The sequence below is a fragment of the Vicugna pacos genome, chromosome 4, assembly GCF_048564905.1.
Source record: "Vicugna pacos chromosome 4, VicPac4, whole genome shotgun sequence".
Classification (NCBI taxonomy): domain Eukaryota; kingdom Metazoa; phylum Chordata; class Mammalia; order Artiodactyla; family Camelidae; genus Vicugna; species Vicugna pacos.
The window spans coordinates 61,095,638-61,113,249 of NC_132990.1; the positions used below are offsets into that span (position 1 = coordinate 61,095,638).

Here is a 17,612-nt window from a genome sequence, read left to right on the forward strand (position 1 = left end):
AAAATACACATGTATTAACATTCAAGCTCCCCCCATACAAAGCCATAGAAAACTTTCCCAGCATTTTGATTAACCTAGACGTTGTTTACATAGTTCAAACAGCATCTGATTCAGCGTTTCACAATGTATTACTACACATCACAAATTCTGTTAGACATAAGGGCTCATTGTCCAACCAAATATTCGAAGAGGATAATTGCTTTCTGCATCATTTACCAGGTTAATTAGTATAAAAGTCTTTTCATTTAAGAACATGATCTGAGAATCAACAGAAAGTTACTCAAGTTCAGCATTCCTGTGCATGAATTTCTTATCTTCTTCATTTGCTCACACCTAACTAAAACCTTTAAGGATTCTGGCCCCTGGTAAATAAAGGCCAGAGACACAGTAGCTTAGCTGTTCAATCAAATCAGTGCTTAACACTGCTGTGTAATGAATCATCCTCTGAAGGCCAGTCTTTTATAATTTGCACTACCCCAGACTGTTCCTGCCAGTGCAAAGCCATTTGGTAAGCAGAGGGGAAGATGGCCACTGAAGGCGTCCGTTCCTCTTTGTTTGAGGAAAACACTAAATGACTTATCGTCCTCTGGTCACAGATGGTGGCCATTTGGGGAAGCCTCAGAACAAGCAGGCATTCCAAATCAACACTGCTAGATAATTTTTTGTTTTATAAAATAGAGTTGGCCTGGGTTGACCGTGGGAGTAGCAACACCTGTCCATTATGTGAAACATATTTGCGTATTACGATCTAATTTGATTTACAAAAGTTATACTGTGGATCTTTTTTAAAGTTTTATGCTATGTGTTATGGCAAAAGGTGGTCTGACACTTGAGCTACGGCACCTTTGTAATATTGCTTCAAAGTGAGATGAAGTAAACTCTCATGTGTAAACAGTCTGTTGAAAAACCTATGTTAGTAATCTGACTGAGTTGTAGAATCATATAATAAATGGTTTCTACAGAGATCTCTAAAGGCGACAGAAAATCCAAGTAGATGCCTAAATGAACATTTAAAGGGGAATAATCTTTTTTTTTAAAATAAAAACAATCCCACAGCATTTATTGTAAACCTGGTAATAACACAAGGGTGATCAAAACAGTATGAATGAGAACTACAATCCCAACAAAGGACACCTGAAAAAACAGACTGTATTGCCTTCTCACTTCATGGATCATTTCTAGGTGGAGACACTTTGGAACAGAATAATATCATCTCCTTTTAGCATGACCCCACCCAGTTGTTTTCCTGACTTTGTTTTAGAATGAATCTCTTCTGCATCATCTAATTTCAGGTTCATATACTCATCAAAACCAGTGATTCAGCCCTCTATCCGCATATTTACTTGCTCGTAAAGCCACGCTTGAATCCGAGATCTATTTGGCAGGTATCTGAAGATGAGGCTGATGGGTTGCACCATCGCCTTCTGCACTTTCTGGCCCTAGCCACGGAACACCACGGTGGAAGCTCACTAAAGGGGAATATTCTGAAGCAAGGCTTCTTGCCGCCGTCTTTCCTGAAGTCTGGGTGAGCTCATGGCTGGGTCCTCAGCTGTCGAAAGTCTGTCCTTGCGCTTTGTCACCTGGACTCTGGCACTGGGTTATTGAAGGCCTCTCTGACTCTAGAGCCTCCTCTACAGCTCACAGAAGTTCTGATCTGCCTGAAGCCCTTCTGTGGTGCCCTGCTTTCTGCAGGACAGAAGCCCTCAAGTCCCTTAGCATCAAGACCCGTTATTCCTTTCCCAGCGTCATCACTGCCACTTCTCCACAGACCCTCTTCACTTCCTAGGCTCAGAGAGGAACCACATTGAAATCAAAATTTCGTGGGGCCTGAAGCTAATGTTAATTTGGGGGACCTCCTTAACAAAATCCTAAATTACCCAAACAAAATTAGACATTGAAGTAAGCACTTATTAAGAACGAGAAAATAAATCACAACAAAGTACAAATTCCACAAAGCTCAAATACACCTCAAACATCACGAAATTCAGAAAAATAAAATGCTTTTATTAATTAACTGCCTAACTTGTCTCTGTGGCCCTTTTCCCGCTTCAGGTTTGTTTCACACTCTTTGATCACCTTTTGACATGACAATAATTATTTAATTGCTAGTTTAGAGAAGAGTCTTTCAACTTCATACCTCATTGGTAACGTCTTGTAACTTTCCAGGACTTTTGTCAAATGTGACAGACTTTAACAAGTTCTTTCAAATATGAGCTGTAAGATTTTAGGGCATTTCTTTTTTTTCTTGTGCAGTGACTAATTAGAAACTTCAAGCAACAGATCAGTGATCAATAGTCCCCTGGGAATGTGATATTGGCTTTTTGAAAGAACGGGCCTTTTTTTTTCCTAAATGCCCACCTTCTGGATTTGTCTGTTTTTTCACTGTGCTACTTCATCTGTTCCTGTGTCCCTTGAATTTCCTGTAAAGGAAGACTAGAGACAGAGGCTTGATTAACTTCAAGCTAAACATTCTTGGGAAGAATTTTCCATAGGTGATGCAGTGTACTTCATGGTGCAACACACAAAGAGCCACACAATCTCATATTGTCCCACTACTGGAGATGCCTTAGTTACCTGGTTAAGACAGTGACCGCTAGATGGCACCATTTTAAAGTATGTTTTAGTTGTTGTTCCGCAACTATAAAGTGGAGTTGCTGGAAAAATATTCCCACTGACAAATATTCTTATTTAGGGGTTTAAAGCACCCATCGTATTTTAATGGATTTTGGGCTTTCCTTGTCATCTTGATGCAGTGCCCCTTAAATCACCTTTAAGTGACAAAAACATGTAGCGGCCAAAAGCACAGCATTATGTTAGACAAATCAGTTGTGGATTTTCATGTCTCACTCCACCGCAGTCATCTTTCCTTTTGGTGTTCCTTAGCAAAAAAAAAAAAAAAAATTTTTTAAAGATCATTGGAGCTTTGTTATTATAATTAATAGCTGATAGAGTGTATGCATGTGAGTTTCTTAACAGAATGAGTTATGTCACAATGGAAAACATCGTAAGTTAGGCAATGCTTTTTAGCTAGAGGAAAGTAATTAAAATTTTAGAAAATTAACTTCAGGAAATACAGGTGGAAAAGCTTAATAGACATGTTATCATGATTTAAAGATGGGAAAATTCTCAAATCCTTTCCACCAGTCCCTAGAGCCTTGTAAAGTGTTTCAGCTTTAAAGAAAAAGGACGTCCTCTTGTTTATTGATGTTTGCAACAGATGGCGCAACAGGAAGCCCCCCTGATGATCACCAGCAGCTTTTGGGGGGGGTCCCCACAGCCTCAGCAGCAGAGCTGGTTATTAGAACTTGGAATTTTTGCCAGTGTGATGGGTAAGAAATTATATCCCAGCTCAAGTTTAATTTGCATCCCTTTTCTGAGTGAGGTGGAGCATCTCTTGGTCTTTAAGGGCCATTTGCACTTGTTCTTCCGTGATCTGTTTATATTTTCCCCATTTTTTCTTATCATGTCATTGATTTTTTTTCCCTCAAATTTTAAAAGCTTTTTAGGGCTCGGTAGTTCAAGATGATGGAGTAGGAGGCTGTGGAGCTCACCTTCCCCAACAAACACATAAAAAACACACCTATATGTGGAACAATTCTCACAGAAAACCAACTGGAAACTGGCAAGAAGATCTCTCATACAGGCAAAGCTCCAAGAAAGAGTCCCACGTAACTGAGTAGGATGAAGGAAAAAAGGCACTGGGATGGGAGCAGGGCCTCTGGATGGAGCTGTGAAGGGGAAAAGGTCCACAACAGGTGGCCCCTCTCCCTGGCAGGACCCCTTGCTTCTCAGAGGTCCACTGGGACAGACAGAGATGCTGGAGGGGCCTGGACTCTGCTCTCCAGGAGTGCACACACGATGGCTTGCTAGCAATCAGGGCAGAGGGAGACTAGCATTGGCAGCTGCCATCTCACCACAATTCCCAGCCCCGAAACACGTGCTGGGTAGGGCTGCTAGGACACGCAGTGGCTAGGCACTGAATCTCGGGGAGCCAGGCCGTGGGAGAGGACTCAGTCCAGCCGCATGGAGCCAGCCTGGAGGGCCGGGCATGTGGGCCAGGCTGAGCCTCGGAGCCCACTGCAAGTGCACATTGCAGGCCACGAGGCCATATAGCAGGATGTGGGTCCACCATTCGAGTCCATGGTCAGCGCTGGCATAGTGGGAACAGGTCCAGCAACAGAGGACTTTATTAGCATGCACACCAGGTGGCTTCACAGAGTCGTACCTCAGGTGGACAGCCCTTGGGGAGGAGTACACAGCAGTTCCTTGCCCAGTGGGAATGCTCTGCTTCTGCCCACCCCACACCACAGTTTGGAGCCAGATCTGGGGCAGTTGGTCTTGGGAGAGCATCGGTAGTGCTGCTCCCCAGGACAACCAAGGTCCCAGAGGGCAGCACAACCACAATGCCGTGGCCCCCGGCACCAGCCTAGCATCAGATCTGGGATGAACACAACAGACAAAGGGACATGACCTTGGGCTGCTTCTGGGCAGAGTGGCACTCACCTCTTTGGGACAGAGCATGCACTTAAGGGCAGTGGAGCCTTATCAAACCTGACCCTCAAAGTGTCTTCTCCAACACCTGGGGAGCAGACCCTACCCATGACGGGCTGTGATAGCACAGAGCAAAGAGGAGGCCCCACCCGAAATCCAGCACAAGCACTGGACGTCACAATACTAATCACACCCCCCACCAAGGGGACAATGGCCAGCACACTCAGGCAAGACGTGGCTGGCATCCATAACCAAAACAGCCCTCGCAACAGAAGTGCAGTCTACACAGGGATGCTCCCGCATAAAAACACCCCTTCAACATCGCAGAACTGTTTCTCCTAAATTCATAGAGATAGTGTTAAGTAAAATGAAAAGGCAGAAGAATGACTCCCAATTAAAAGAACAAGAGAATTCCCCTGAAAGAGCAAACAATAAAACAGGCCTCACCAGTCTACTAGGCCCCAAGTTCAAAAAGGAGGTGATAAAAATGCTGAAGGAATTAAGAAAGATTATTGCTAGGAATGCAGGTCACTGTAACATGGAACTAGAAACTATAAAGAGAAATCAATCAAAATTAGACAACTCAATTGCCAAGCAAAAAACCAGTCTAGAAGCAATGACTAAATAATGCAGAAGAATGAGTAAGTGACCTGGAAGATAGAATAATGGAAATCACCCAGTCAGAACAGTGGAAAAACAAATTTTTAAAAAAGCAACATATGAGATCTTTGGGATAATAATTCTCCAGAAAGTGGGCATAGAGGGAACATATCCCAACATAATAAAAGCCATTTATGACAAACCCACAGCTAGCATCATACTCAACAGTGAAAAGCTGAAAGCCTTCCCGCTAAATTCAGGAACAAGACAAGAAGGCCCACTCTCACCATGTCTATTCAACAAAGCATTGGAAGTCCCGGCCACAGCAATCAGACAAGAAAAAGTAATAAACAGTGTCCAAATTGGAAGGGAAGATGTAAAACGCACGATCTGCAGATGACATGATACTCTATATGGAGAACCCCAAAGACTCCACACAAAAGCTATTGTAACTAATAAATGAATTAGCAAAATAGCAAGGTACAAGATTAATATACAGTAATCTGTTGCATTTCTTCACCCTAACAATGAAATATCAGAAAGAGGAAATAAAAAATAATCCTGTTTAAAATCATATAAAAAAATACCAAGGAATAAACTTAACCAAGGAGGGGAAAGGTCTAAACTCTGAAAGCTATGAAACATTGATTAAGCAAGTTGAAGATGATTCAAAGAAATGGAAAGATATCCCACGCTGTTGAATTGGAAGAATTAAGATAGTTAAAATGGCCATAAAGGGGGAGGTTGTAGCTCAGTGGTAGAGTGCCTCCTTACTACGCATGAGGTCCTGGGTTCAATCCCCAGTACCTCCATTAAATATAAACAAACAAACAAACCTAATTACCTCCCCCTCCAAAAAAATGGCCATACTACCCAAAGCAATCTACAAATTTTATGAGATGCCTATTAATACCCATGACATTTTCTACAGAACTAGAACAAATAATCCTAAAATTTATATGGGACCACAAAAGACCCAGGATTGCCAAAGCATTACTGAAGAAAAAGAATGAAGCTGGAGGCATAACCCTTCCAGACTTCAGACAAGACTACAAAGTTACAGTAATCAAAATAGCATGGTATTGGCAAAAAAAAACAGACATATAGACCAATGGAACAGAGTAGAGAGCCCAGAAATAAACCCAGACACCTACAGTTAATTAGTGTGTGACAAAGGAGGCAGGAATAAACAATGGATAAAAGACAATCTCTTCAGCAAGTGGTGCTGGGAAAGCTGGACAGCTACGTGTAAATCAATGAAATCAGAACACTCTCTCATATTGTATACAAAGAAATAAACTCAAAATGATTTAAAGACCTAAATATGAGACATGACACCATAAAACTCCTGGAACAGAACATAGGCAAAACATTCTGACACAAATCATAGCAATATTTTCATAGGTCATTCTCCCAAGGCAAAATAAATATAAGCAAAAATAAACAAATGGGACCTAATCAAAGTTAAAAGCTTTTGCACAGCAAAGGAAGCCATCAATAAAATACGAAAAGACAACCTACAGAATGGGAGAAAATATAAGCAAATGCGACTAACAAGGGGTTAATTTCCAAAATATACAGAGTGCATACAACTCAGTATCAAAAAACAACCCAATAAAAAAATGGGTAGAAGACCTAAGTAGACATTTCTCCAAAGAAGACACACAGATGGTCAACAGGCACATGAAAAGATGCTCAACATCACTAATTATTAGCGAAATGCAAATCAAACCAAGGGGATATCTCGGAATGGCTGTCATCAAAAAATCTACAAATAACAAATGCTGGAGAGACTGTGGAGAAAAGGGAACCCTCCTTCACCGTTCTTGGGAATGTAAATTGGTGCAACCACTGTGGAAAACAGTATAGAGATTCCTTAGAAACAAAAAATAGACTTACTATATGATCCAGCAATCCCACTCCTGGGCACATATCCAGAAAAGATGAAAACTCTAATTTGAAAAGATACGTGCATCCCAAAGTTCATAACAGCACTATTTGTAATAACCAAAACATGGAAACAACTCAAATGACCATCAACAGACAATTGGTTTAAAAAGATGTGGTACATTTATATGTAGTGGAATATTACTCAACCATAAAAAGAATGGAATATTACAAATATTGAAATATTTGTAGCAACATGGACAGACCTAGAGAATATCATACTAAGTAAAGCAAGCCCTCCCCCAAACTGCAAACTCCGCCCAGGGACACTGTTCTTCGGGGCTGTACCGCTTACATGGAAGCTGTACGTCAGCTTAGCCTCTCCTAACACACAGCAGTTTATGCCTCAGCGGTGGTCAGAAGAGACCTGGGAGCGGTTAAGGGAACACCGTCTTGGTCCGGGCAGGCACCCACGTCAGCCTCAATGAAAGGCGGACTTTAAAGAACAACAGGTGGGGCAAATTATTATTATTAGACAAATAGGTGTTTAAGGCTGAGATTGTTAAAGCAGTAACAGGACAAACAGGGATTTTAATATGATTACTTGCAGTTTACATAGGGAATATGGTAGTCAAACTTGGCCTACATTTAGCCAACTGTAAAAACAAGACTCTCCCAAAATACAAAGGAAACTTGATAAGAAAAATTTTAATAGGATTGTTAAACAGCTCTTAAATATTCAGGCTATCTAGTAGGGAAAAAAAAAATAAAGCAACTTGCAATAATATAATAGCCCTCTGGGGATCAACTCTACAGCACACATCCAGTCTGTGGAGCATATATAACAGGATATATATTTAGCCACTTAAAAATTTCAAGGTTCTTTGCTGATAAATCAAATTAGAACTAAAAGTGACAATTTCTTAATTTGAATTGAAATTTTGATTTCCTATTTGATTGACCCTAATCAGTTTTACTTATTTATGAAATTAATCTAGAATGAAAAGGGAACATTTCCAAAAAGTGACATGATTTAAGCTGAAATCTGAGAGCATATGTTAACTGTAAATGCCTTGAAAATATTAAAGACTGAAAAGAAATGAGCCAAATGTTAATCTCAATATTTTGAGGAGAACAAAACAAACAAACAAATAGTAATACCACTGAACACCTACAAAGGCCAGGCACAGTTTTTCATGTGTTAATCCTTGCAAAAACCAAATGACGTAGGTGTTTTTATTATCCCATTATACAGATGAGGACACACGCACAGGGGAAATAAACTTGTTCCAGATCACATACCCAGACTCTGACAAAGCTGTGATTCAGGCCTGGGCAGTCTGGTTTTGAGTTCATGATATCTCCCCTTCATATAAAAGTTGAAAGTAATGAACTAGAAAAAACCAAAGTTGAATAAAACCCAAAACTGGCTCTTTGAAAAGAGCAGTGAAGTATCTCAACCCCTGGTAAGGTTGATTCAGATGTTCAGTAAAAATACGATTGAGAATCAGAAAAGCAACATACCTCATAACATAATTAGAAGAGATGAGATGTATACATGAGGCTATCAGGTATAACTCTACGGCAATAAACTTGAACACCTAGAGTAATTTTGCTTTCCTAGCAAAACATGAGTGTCCAAAATTGACGCCATGTACTCAGCAGGATAGTCATTTTATACTGTGGTAAAAACCTTCAAATTTCAGTGGCTTAACGCCATAAAGGTTTCTTCCTCAAACCAAACTGCCCATCACAAGCTGGCTGAGGACGCTGGGCTCTGGATCATCATTCTCTGAGATCAGGCAGACGGAGTAGCCACTGGGGGCTGGCAACGTGGCAAACGGAAGAGAGATGGATAAATTGCATACTGGCTCTCAAAATTCCTGCCATGGAATGACACACATCACTTCTACCAACATGTTACTGGCCAAACAAGTCACATGGTCACACTCAACTCCAAGGCGGAGGTGGGGGAGGGTGGGTGGAGAGAGCAACGGGATTGTGTGCCCCAGGGGAAAAGCAGAAATAAAGGCATATGCTTTAGAATGTTTTCCCGGTCTTTCAGTTTTTAATACCCTAATCTTAATGGAATACTTGTATCTCTCAATATAATGGTTTTGGGGGACAGTTCTTTGGCAGGGAAACCTATGTTTACATTCAAAAAAATATAGTGTGACATTTTTAACAATCTGGGGAAAGCTTAGATTATATTCCACATACAACTGGTAGAACTTCAAAATCATCAACAAAAGTGATGTGCATCTCTGAGGTTCTAAGAAAAGTATGACAGACTTACTGAATACAAAGCAACCCAAAAACCCACAAAGTTTTTGGTGATGAAAAAGCAATGTTTTAAGCTTTTTATGTCTCAACATTACAGTTTACTGTTTATTTCGTATAAGCATTTCTTGTGTTTTACTTGGATTTTAGGAAACCATTGGGAAGTTTTCTTTGTAACACATTACAATTTTTTTCTACTTAAAATTCCAAGAGCTGGTGAGGATATGGAGGAACTGGGACTCTCATACGCTGCTGAGGAAATATAAAATGGTACAACCACTCTAGAAATATCTGTCAGCCTCTTAAATTAAACATATACCTACTATATGACCCAGCCATTCCATTCCTAGGTGTAACCCCAGAGAAATGTTAACATGTGTCCATAAAGGGATTTGTAAATGAATGCTCACAGTAGTTATTCGTAATAGCCAAGAACCAGAAAACAACCCAAATGTCCACCAACAGATGAATATGGGTTAACAGTTTACGGTAAATCTGTGCAACAGAACACTATTCAGCAGTCAAAAGGACCAGACTATTGATAAACACAACATGAATGAATCTCAAAATAATTATGCTGAGTGAAAGTATAACAACAAAAAAGAGTACAAACTGATGACTGCATTTATATAAATATCCAGAAATGCAAATTCTACAGACGGAGCGGACCAGTGGTTGCCTGGGGCGTGGGTGGCACTGAGGCAGGAAAGGAACACCAATGGACAGAAAATTCTTGAGGATGATGAAGATCCTCACTCTCTTGACTGTGGTGATGTTTTCATGGGTCGATCCAAGTAAAAACATCAAATTTTATACTTTAAATATGTGCAGTTGATTGTCAATTACACATTGAGAAAGCTATTAACAACTGCAGATAACTCTCAAGTCAGCATTTTCACACAAAACCTCTGACTTTCATAAACCTGATTTTCATTTCTGATGTTGAGTTGTAAATGCTTATATTTGGAGGACAGAACTAATGACCTACCCACACTGCACAGACCCGCTGGCCTCAGAGAGGAGGCTGGATGAGGCCCTGGGATACTATGGGGGCACAAGGAGTTGGGGGTACTTTCTTAGTTCCTAAAGTCATTGGAGTTGCCGTGTGTATGGGAAGACTCCAAAGCAATTCACTCACTTCCAGCCAGATGCTAGTTCCCCACCAGGCCCGGGTTCTGAGATTCTGATTCTGGACCTATCAGAGTGGGCCCTGGGCTCTGGTAGGCAAAGTTCCTGGTTCCCAAACATTTGGGGGGCTACCTCGAATAAACCTGCAGGCAGCAGAGAACAATCAACCACCCACTGTCTGCAGGTTCTGCAACACCGGGCCCCTGGAGGTCCTGATTCTAAGCTCTGCAACTCCTGAGTGTTCCAGGAGACCAGGGAGGTCCGGGGCCTCCCTGATCCCCAGGTTCTAAAAGGCATCTGCACCAGCCTCCCTGCAGAGGCTGGCCTTAGCCTCATACTTTCCCGTCTCCCCAAAGCCCCGTTGTGCGGCCTTCCCCTCCATGCTCCGCGCTGACTTAGCTTCTCCGGTCCGGCCCACACAGAATCCCGGGAAGCCAGTGTGAGCGCCAGGCTTTCGGGAAGAGGCCTCCCAAAGTGGCCCGTGGCTTCCTTGTGCTGAACTCAGCCCAGGCTGCAGAGCCCGGGCAGCAGCGGCTGCGGTGCGCGCGATGCGCCACCAGGAGGCGCCAGGCCCCCCGCGATCTTCCTCGGGGCGCGGCCCCAGCATCAGCGCCTCTGCCCACCCCAAGGCGCCCGCCGCCGGCTGCTTCTCTCCCCGCTGCAGGGAGACGAGCCTGAGTCATGGGCGTTCGAGGGGCCACCTGTGAGGGGATCTGCGCCATTCTCTGGGGCTCCTCTGGGCACGGGGGCAGATCTGAAGGTACCAGTCTGCGATTTCCCCTCCCACCGGCCGCCTCCCGGCTGAGGCAAAACATTGTTCGGCGTCTCCGCGGCTCCAGTTCTGGAATTCTAGTTTAGAAATATTTCGAGTAACTAATCCATTCCATCCTTACTTAAGCGCTTTTTTCAACTTGGGCTGCTCTTCTGAACCACCTGGGGAGCTTTTTAAAAAATCTTGGTGCCCAGGACATATGGAACTTCCGCTCACTTTTCACTGATTAAAGCAAGACACTGGACCACATCTACCTTCAGCGTGCCTACGAGAAACGTAATTCTTCCGTGGACAACACAAATACCACAGCCCTAGAAAAATACAAAACTAGAAGAAACCAGTTACTAAAGATGATAGCCCAGTGGTTTTATGGATAAATTCTCCATAAATTAAATAATCTCTAAGGAACAGGTCCTCCCAAAGCTATTTGAACCATTTTCAGGTGGAAAGCTCCCTTTAAGATAATATTTTACTATCTTAAAATCAAAACCTGATAAGAATCAATCAAAATACACTATGGATGAATCTAAATTATGGAGATAGATGTAAAAATTACAATTAAATTACTAGCAAACTGAATCAAGAAATAGGTTAAGAGTAACAGCAAACACTTTAGATAGTTCTTACTGTATGTTGGGCACTGTTCTAAATGTTTTGCAATATGAACTAATTTAATCTTCAGAACAATCTATTGTTAAGTAATTACTATTATTATTATTCCCCATTTACAGATAGGGAAGCCATTAATGGATTCTTATTACATTCCTTGCTTTAGAGCTGAGATTTTAAAAAAAAAGTACAGTGAGGGAGCATGGAGAGCAGCAACACAGTGGTGGGGGCAGCTTTCACGTATCATTACCTGGCCGTAAAGGAACGTGGGGGTGTGGGTATAGCTGTCGGTTTGGGGAAGAGGTATAGCAATATCTGTATCGAACAAGAAGACCACTAACGTAGTTATCTGTTTTCACTGAGATTCCTATTTATCTACTGCAAGTGTCTGTGAATCAAATCAGTCACACTCATTTGAGGGAACGGGAAACGGTAAAGCGCAGGCAAAGGCTGTCTGTGTCAAGCGCTGGATACTGCAGCGAACAGAAGAAACTCCTCCACTACGTTGCACTTGCATTCCAGAGGGAGTGGGTCCAGGCAATCAACAAATAAATACCAGAGGCCAGTCAAGAAAGGTGGGGAAAGAGTGCCACTTATACTTGGGGTTTGGAGGAGTCCTCTGTGTGAGGTGCAGATATCCAGGGAATGAGTTTTTCAGACAAAGGAAGCAGCAAGGACAAGGGTCCAGGGAAGGGCTTGCCCATGGGGTGTTTGAGGAAAATTGTGTGCATAGCTGATTCAGGTTTAAAAGAAGCATGGGAAGAGGAAGGGAGTTGTGCTAGGAATCCTGGTGGCTGGATGACTGCTGTTAGCCCTTGTTTCTGGGGCCAGGCTCTCCTGAACTCCCTGGCACTCCAGTTTTTCATCTTTCTTCACCAAGTGGTTCACCAGTAATTGTCTATTATTCTAGTAACCAAAACAGATACATCATACGTTTTTCAAAAACAACAGAACAATGTTTCTGAAATGCTTATTTTTAAGAACAACAGCTAGTGTCCTGATGGGCCTGCCTCCAGGAGCAAATAGTTTCAACTCAAGTTCTGTCCTGGGACAAGAGAATCAAGTGACAAAGTCCTTGAAGCCAAGGACAGAGATTTGGAAGTCTTCACTGTTGTCCCTGAGGCCAAGAATAGAGATTTGGAAGTCTTCACTGTTGTCCCTGAAACCCCACAATAACCTCAGGGTGTCCTGGTTTGACATTTACTCTGGAAGTTTATTTGACACTTATGTAAATTTCCTCCACTCAAGTATAAGTTATTCATGAGACTTAAAGGGGACCAACAGGACAACTTGAAAATACCTCCTTAATCCCATAATCCTATAATTTCATACTCACTTTATTGATGGCATTTTGAGGATTTCAATTTGACAAACTTGTTTATTTGGAGAAAGTGTAGCACAAATAGCTATAATAAAGGGCATTCAGGGGAAAGAGCATGGTGTAGAGAAGGGGGTTGGCAAACTTCTCTAAAAGCTAGCTAGTAAATATACTGGGCTTTGTAAGCCAAGAGGCAAAATTGAAGATATTATGTAGATACTAATACAGTAATAAGGAAAACACATGTCCATATTTTCTGATGAAATTCAAAACATAATATTGAATACAATTTTTTTAAAGTACGGGTCTATTAATGAGAAGAATGGAATTCTTTTCTGGAGTAACATTTTGCTTAACTGGGGTTGAAAATTTAGTGTTTCTAGTATCACATAAATCGCCAGTGTTCTTGGCTCATGGGCTGTGTACAAACAGGCAGTGGGCTGAATTTGGCCTATGAGCCATACTTTGCCAACCCCTGGTATAGAAAACAAGGTTTCGATGTTTAAAGTATTCCTGGAGGTCTGGCTGAAGTTATAAGCAGAAGAGGAATTTAAAAAGAGAGAAAGAAGCATAAGGACTGGAAGAGATACACTGACATTACTTGCAGATAACACGCTCATGTATAGGTACCTATAAAACCAACAGAATCCACAAAGTATTAGGCTTGATTTTATTATAACTAATGAAAATTTTCATCAAGGTTGCTAGGGAGATCAGCTTACAAAAATTAGTAACATTTCTGTACACCAGCAAAAACTCATAAAATAACTAATGGTTAAAAAACCCCACAAATAAACCAAAAAAAAAAAAAACCCTATGAAAGTATATAGGCATTAACAACCAAGAATATACCAGAAGATCGCCAAGGAGAAAACTTTAAAACTCTAAGAAAGGACACAGACAATGATCTGAATAAATTTATAGACCCTGGGCTCATGTGGTTTTGGCCCAGTAAGCCTCACATCAGACTTCTGACCTCCAGAACATGTAATATGATAAATGTGTGCTGTTTTAAGCCACTACATTTGTGGTTATTTGCTACAGCAGGAAAAGGAAACTAATATAGGACCCATTTCTCCTGTCCAGCTGGGTGCCAAGAATAGAGCTCCCTAGCTGTGTTGCTGATACACCACTTGAGTTTTCTAACATAAATTTTCAGCTCTTGCAAGGGAGTGTGGCGTGTGTGATCTACTGCGTAATCCTACCTCACCTGCATTTGCAATATTATTCTGTGGTGCTCCTGGCAGTAGACTTATTTCTCTTCCTTTAACTCAGTTTGCTTTCAGGCCCTAAGAATGTGTTGACGGGCAGTGAGGTGGTAGTACGGTGCTAAGGAACTAATAAAAACAGAGTTTAGGACTTAAATATCATGATGGAAAATCCCCGCTGGGATTTGGTTGTGAGGTTGGCCCTCCATCTCTGAACAAAATGTACCGAGAAGCAGTAGCGCTCCCACTAATGGCTGATTCTGAGATAGGCTGGGACCCGGGACCTCTTACCTGAGTGCTTGCACCTGGACAAACATCTCCTTCAGCAACGAATACAAAGAAACGATAAGGGACTAAACTTAGCTGCAAGCATGCACCGTCTCGGGCAATTATGAACAATAAGAGACAAAAAGGCCCCGACCAATTGCCATTTCTGAGAGCAAAAGCAGGTGCACACAGCACCACCAGGGGGGTGGCCAGGCCACCCAAGCCACCCCTCCAGCCCGACCCACCGACCCGCCCCTGCCCTCGCCCCATTTAAGGAACCAGCTCACCCCTGACTCAGGCTCAAGCAACGGCACCTGTTTCTTGTTCTCGCTCCCTTGTGTCGCAGCACGAGTCCCAGTAAAGCCTTGCCTGAATTCCTCGTCTGGCCTCCAATCATTTCTATTGAATAAAGAGTCCAGGGACCCACGTCGGTAACAACTCCACCATAGTTTTCATTTGACCCCTGATTTCAGCAGATATTCTAGAAAAAAAAAAAGCTTTGAAAACTCAGCGTCTTTGTGTCTGTGAGTCTTTTAGGCGAAATGATCACTGATTCGGGTTGACATCAGCAAGACGGTGGGTTAGGAGGTGTTAATCCTCACAGCCCCACAGACACACCTATTTTAACAACCGCTCAAGGACTTGAGAACCTTTAGGAAAGTCCGGAAGTCCAGCGGAAAGGTTCCAGCACGCAGATGGAGCAAAACAATGGAAGAAGATAAGGACGGTTTCACTTTACCTGCGTCACCCCCGTCCCAAGATGGCGGAGCACGGGCGTCTCCGGGAGCTGGTTGGAAGGCGGGCCCTCGGCCCCGCCCCCGACCTGCCAACTCAGAGCCCCCGCCCCCCGTTTCACCAGACCCCCAGGTGGTTCGTATGCACGTTACCGGAAGCCCTGCGTTATCATACATGCAGGAATCCATAAATAAAGCATTGCATTGCTCTGTGTGTTACTTAAAAGCTATAGAAATGGTGTCATTCTGCACATATTATTCAGCAGCTCTTTTCATCTTACAGTTTGCTTTTTTAAAAAATTTTTTTAAATTTTATTTTATTGAGTTATAGTCAGTTTACAATTTTGTGTCAATTTCCAGTGTCGAGCACAACTTTTCAGTCATATGTGAACATACATATATTCATTGTCACATTCATTTTCACCGTGAACTACAAGATTTTTACAATTTGCTTTTGAGATCTAACAATGCTCATATAGATCTGGTACATTCCCTTTTAACTTGAAGAAAATTCACATTTATGTTGCTGATAATGAAATCTGTTATTAAATCAGTGGCATTGATTTGGTGCAATCAGGTACAAATGGAGATAGTTGGAGAGTCTTAATACTCTCTCCTTTAAAAATGCACTCAGAATAAACAGCAAGGTCCTACTCTATAGCACAGGGAACTATATTCAATGGCTTATAGTAACCTGTAATGAAAAAGAATATGAAAGTGAATATATATACGTATATAACTGAACCACTATGCAGAACACTAGAAACTAATCCATTGTAAGTCAGCTATACTTCAATTAAAAAAATGTTTTTTAAAAAATGCACTCATTTCTTTCCTAGGGGCATCACAGCCACTGGAGGCACATACTTCCCAAAGAAAAGCAATTACTGTCTGTGGCTTTAAGACTAAATGTTACATGCCCAGGAAAAAATAATGAGTGTTTAAAGTCTGGACGTTTCTATGTCAATGAGAACATTCAAAGCAAATTAGATAAACAAGGATATTTTTACATTAACAGGGTGGATGCACAGAATATGAAGGGTCACGCACCCCAACTTGGATTGAGATTTTTTTTCTTCTTCATATCTTTACAGGAAACTAGCCAGCAAACATCCCCAGGCTTTGATCTTTTTAAGACATAAATTATTCCGCATTTCATTGGCCCTCTAACTGACGTAAGTCTTTATTAACAAGTACAATGGCTGGCTTTATCATGGTTTTTTATTAGCCAAGGCTGGTTACAGAAATATGGGTTGTGGTGGAAACTCACTAGCTAAGGCAATCGATAGAACCTGAAACATGCAGCCAGTTTACTGGAGGAAGGTCAATGTTGGACACCGAGGATTCAACTGTCACAGCTTGGAAAGCTGGTAACTCTACCTGTTGGTAAAATATTTGGTCAAATGGTTGCCTGCTGTACCTTGGAAAACAGACCATGTGCTGACAAAGGCTGTAGAGCTAGGGAAATAAATAGAAAAGATTTGGGGTGTTGGAATATTGTTAATGTGTCCGTGACTTCTTGTGCTTTCAGAAAAACTTACAAGAGAGAGGGACTCAGGCTAGAGCCAGCCAGGCTGCAAGGAGAGAGAGAAGGTGGCACAACTTTGCTAAAAGAGACCCTCTTCTGCCTGAAGCATCCCTTTAAGCTGACTAAGGGTCGCTGCTTCTCTATCCCAAAGTGAAGCAGTTGTAAGTAGTGCCCGTGGAGTGGAAGTCTGGCTTTAGCAGAAATGGTGTTGCTGCATGAAAGGTGAAGAGCCTGCTAGCAAAGGCTAGATTAAAGGCCCTTCCCCCCCCAGAAAATAACCCATCCAAGTCTGTGGCTTTAGATGGCCTCAAATTAGCCACTGTTAAATTAAAGGAAGGAGATGGAGTGGGCAGGGCATAGAGGTCAATCTAGAAAAGACCTGAGTTTCCAGGCTTAAATCTAAGTCTAGATAAGATCTGGGGGGTCTGGTTATCTGCAAATAAAGAAATCAAGAGGCAAATACATTAGAAGTTTACTAAGTTTTTGCGGAATTTGTGTTGCCAAAAGAAATTTAGGTCTGGCCTATAGCAAAAACAGTGATTCTCTAACCCTCAAAACAATCTCTCCAGGCCTGTGTAAGCAGGAAGTGGCCATGGACAGTGATGGACAAGGGAGAACCTCCCAGAGCTGGGGCCACAGAGGACAGTGGGTATAAGACCTGCTCCCACCACATTGTCTTTTCCCTTATTACTTCTTACACTTCAGCTTTAACCACACAGATGAGGACAATGTCCTCGGGTGGTAGAGAAATGAGATAGAAGGAACTGAATTCCTAAATGACTAAAGGGAA

At 42.0% G+C, this 17,612-nt stretch overlaps 1 protein-coding gene, 1 non-coding gene and 1 pseudogene across 2 annotated transcripts in view; 2 read left to right on the top strand and 1 right to left on the bottom strand.

Annotated features, from left to right (window-relative positions):
- Window positions 1–17,612, top strand: part of SLC31A2 (solute carrier family 31 member 2) — a 445,176-nt gene that overhangs the window by 299,016 nt on the left and 128,548 nt on the right. The gene's annotated exons all lie outside the window — the stretch shown is intronic.
- LOC107034584 (small nuclear ribonucleoprotein E-like) lies at window positions 1,092–4,601 on the bottom strand (annotated as a pseudogene).
- TRNAS-ACU (transfer RNA serine (anticodon ACU)) lies at window positions 5,831–5,903 on the top strand. The gene has a single exon. It is a non-coding gene; the product is annotated as a tRNA-Ser (tRNA).